The sequence below is a fragment of the Mus pahari genome, chromosome 1 (genome assembly GCF_900095145.1).
Source record: "Mus pahari chromosome 1, PAHARI_EIJ_v1.1, whole genome shotgun sequence".
NCBI classification, from domain to species: domain Eukaryota; kingdom Metazoa; phylum Chordata; class Mammalia; order Rodentia; family Muridae; genus Mus; species Mus pahari.
In genome coordinates this window covers 37715101-37718893 of record NC_034590.1, presented here as the reverse complement: position 1 = coordinate 37718893, position 3793 = coordinate 37715101, and the positions used below count along the sequence as shown (strand labels likewise).

The window sequence follows — 3793 nt, the reverse complement described above, 5'->3', positions numbered from 1 at the left end:
TCAGATCTCATTATGGACAGTTGTGAGCCACCATGTGGTTACTGGGATTTGAACTTAGAACCTTCGGAAAAGGTGCTCTTAACTGCTGAGCCCTCTCTCTAGTCCCCAAGTTCTCATTTCTTGAAGAACGTTTGTTTTTCCACAGTGGCTGTATTAACTTCCATCCCCAGTGACAGTATATGAGAGTTCCCTTTCCCTACTCTTGCTATAATTTGCCTTTTTTATCTTATTGATAATAGCCCATTCCACCTAGGATAAGATTGATATCTTGCTGAGGTTTTCATTTGCGTTTTCCTTACTGTCAAACCTGCTTCATACACTTATTGGCCATTATCAGTCTTTTTAAAAATCTGTGCGAGCTGGGCATGGTGGCTCATGCCTTTAATCCCAGCACTCAGGAGACAGAGGCAGGCGGATTTCTGAGTTCGAGGCCAGCCTGTCTACAGAGTGAGTTCCAGGACAGCCAGGGCTTTACAGAGAAACCCTGTCTGGAAAAAAACAAAACAAAACAAAACAAAAATAATAATAAAAAATAAAAAACAAAATAAAAATAAAAAATATGTGCAAGGACCAGTTGCTACTCTGTGGAAAGGAATCCAACCAGTTCACACTTAAGTGTGTCATCTTTTAGATGATTTTATAAGTGTATTGATTTCTAAAAGTTCAATTTCTAATTATTCATGTCCAATGTGTAGAAATACATTTGGCTTTCTTTGCAAGTGAATCTTAAATCCCACAATACTGCTCTGCCTACTTCTTTTTTTTTTTTTTAAGATTTATTTATTTATTATATGGAAGTACACTGTAGCTGTCTTCAGACACCCCAGAAGAGGGCATCAGATCTCATTACGGATGGTTGTGAGTCACCGTGTAGTTGCTGGGATTTGAACTCATGACCTTCAGAAGAGCAGTCGGTGCTCTTAACCACTGAGCCATCTCTCCAGCCCTCTCTGTCTACTTCTTAGTTTAAGTAGGTTTGTGGTATATTCTCAGACGTTTTGTACAGAGATGGATTATGTCCCCAGTTTCTGTTTCTTCCCACCTGTTTTTCTCCTTTTCCCCAGCCTCCTCCCCCCCCCCCCCCCGTGAACAATGGTTCCTGGGACGAAGCTGTGTGTGCGAGACTGACTGACTGATTAGAACTGTAGTACTATTAGAGGTTGGAATGTTGCAGGTCCAGAGGCTAATTCCCTTATCTTGGGCTAGTTCTAGCTCTCTGCAATAGCCACTCCCGGCCCACCTCTGTATCAATATTCACATCTTGTGACTAATAGAGAAAACATTGTGGAATCCACGAACTCATCAGACCACTAGCTTCCACCAACCCCAAAGCTAAGAATGTCATCAGACAACATCATCAGCATATAGAGGAGCTCTCATTTTACTGTCCATGCCTGCTACACCTGCCAGCGTGCCTTAAAACTCACAATGATGAGCTGAGGGGAGCATGACTTTTTGTTGACCAGGACCGCTTAGGGGCACACATCCTTAGTCCTCTACTTTAACTTTCATCTCACGTCAGGACCCTAAAAGATGGACTTGAGGGGTCTGCTCATCTCTCTGTCCCTCTTCCCACTGTGTTCACACCGAACAAGGCTCCCTTTCCCGCTTTCCACTATAAAGTGGCCTCTTTTAGTTGGCTCATTGAAGATGGGTGGCTAGACCTGATTTGGCACAAATTGTGATCTACAACTTACCTCCAAGAAATAATTCTAGGAAGTAATAATAATAAGAACTCATCTGTTGAAAGAAAGATAATGTGTTTGACCCTTTGTGTTACTAAGCCTTCCTTATATCATAAAGAAGAGATACTTTACATAAAATGCATATCTTACTATGATTATGTATATAGATGAGCTGATCATGACACACGATTATGATTTATTTTTACATAATGTATTTAGCACCAAATTGGCTTAGAAGTAAATGCTTATGGAAACTAAAGTTCATAATTTGATCCAACTGCACTTTGGTTAATAGTAAAACTAATTTTTTTAAATTTTTATTTATTATATATAAGTATACTGTAGCTGTCTTCAGAGGTGCCAGAAGAGGGCGTCAGCTCTCATTACGGGTGGTTGTGAGCCACCATGTGGTTGCTGGGATTTGAATTCAGGACCTTCAGAAGAGCAGTCAGCGCTCTTAGCCACTGAACCATCTCACCAGCCCGTAAAACTAATATTTTTTAAAAAAAGAATTATTTATTAAATGTATGTATGTGGGTACACTGTCGCTGTCTTCAGGCACACCAGAAGAGGGCATTGGATCCCATTACAGGTGGTTGGTTGCTGGGAATTGAACTCAGGGCCTCTGGAAGAGCCGTCTGGCCTCAGACTCATAAAGATTTGCCTGCCTTTGTCTCCTGAGTGCTGGGATTAAGGTGTGTGCCACAACCACCCAGCTGTAAAACTAAGATTTTAAGGAACAAAATAATGAGAAAAGACAAAATGTACATTTAGTCAATGTGACCACACAGGTAAACAAACAGAGGTGGCCACAGATCCTGAGTCTTTCTTTAGGAAAACTAATGTGAGCTTTTACATTTAAAATTTTAAGTTTGCTTTCTTTCTTTCTTTCTTTCTTTCTTTCTTTCTTTCTTTCTTTCTTTCTTGCCTTTATTAGGCGGCTTTATTGTTAATTATTTACCTTAATAGTCTCAGAAAGAAGGACAGATTAGCTCAGTCCAACATGATTTGCAGTTGGCAAAATCTAGTGAAGCAAGGGTTCTGATTGCTAAGGATTTAATTTGGGTGCTTTTAATACTCAGCCGTCTAACACTTCCAACGTAATCCAGAACTATGCATCAGCCCCTTCCTTTTCAGTTTACCACCACACCTACCGCCCTTCATTATGGAAATATCTTCATTAAATATGATTCCCAGAGGATAGGTTCCCTGGAGCATATAGCCATGAGGACAGTGCACAAAGAGAAAACTGAAAATAAAACTCTGTATGATAACTTACTAATCTAAGGAAACAAAACCTTCCAATATATTAAGAAATAAATCCAGTTTCACATGCACTAGTAGGTCTGTGTGGAGGCCCTGGCAGAGTAACTGAGAACAGCCAGTTATTTACAAGAGACACAAGCAGGAAGGGCACACCTAGCCCAGCAAGGGCTTCAGAAGCCAAAAGTGTTCTCTCCGCTGTAGGCCGCATACAAGACTCCATCTTCCTCTTTTTCCTTCTCGTAAAGCTATCCCATAATCCCAAAGTTAGGCTGGACTGTGGGACTGTCTTGTCCACAAACAGGAAGATGGCCTTCTCGAAAAGAAGCTAGATCCTTTTCCTGATGATCCACATGAACTGAGCCACAGTGATGTCAGATGGGACCAAGTACGTCGTCCTCTTGTCAGTGTCAACAATCTGAGAGCCGGAGACTTTTTCCACGATCACTGAAACTTGGTAGGGGGACTTCGCTCTGATCTTTGCGGATTCCATGCATCTGTGTTCCAGCGAGTGGTCCTCCTTAAACATCCACTTCATGGCAATGGGAAGCCACGGAGCTGGCTCTTCGAGCCGCGGACTTTGGCGAAGTGACTACAACCTTAAGTTTGCTTTCAAGAACAAGACTACACATAATCGTACAATTCTGGTCACGATGTATCTCCTTCATTCATAACTGGTCTGGTTCTACAACACAGTCCTCTGTAAATTAACGGTAAGCCGTGATGCTCCTACTGTGGAAATGTTTTTCTATTAGACAATTGCCCTTCCTTGAGAAACTAGACTCTAGTCCAAACACTAAGAGGTTAACCCATGTCTCTGTTTTAAGGTTTGGTTTTTTTTTTTT

The 3793-nt window shown here is 41.3% G+C and overlaps 1 pseudogene; it reads right to left on the bottom strand.

Annotated features, from left to right (window-relative positions):
- Window positions 1–3121: 3121 nt before the first annotated feature.
- LOC110337674 lies at window positions 3122–3486 on the bottom strand (annotated as a pseudogene).
- Between the last annotated feature and the right edge of the window lie 307 nt (window positions 3487–3793).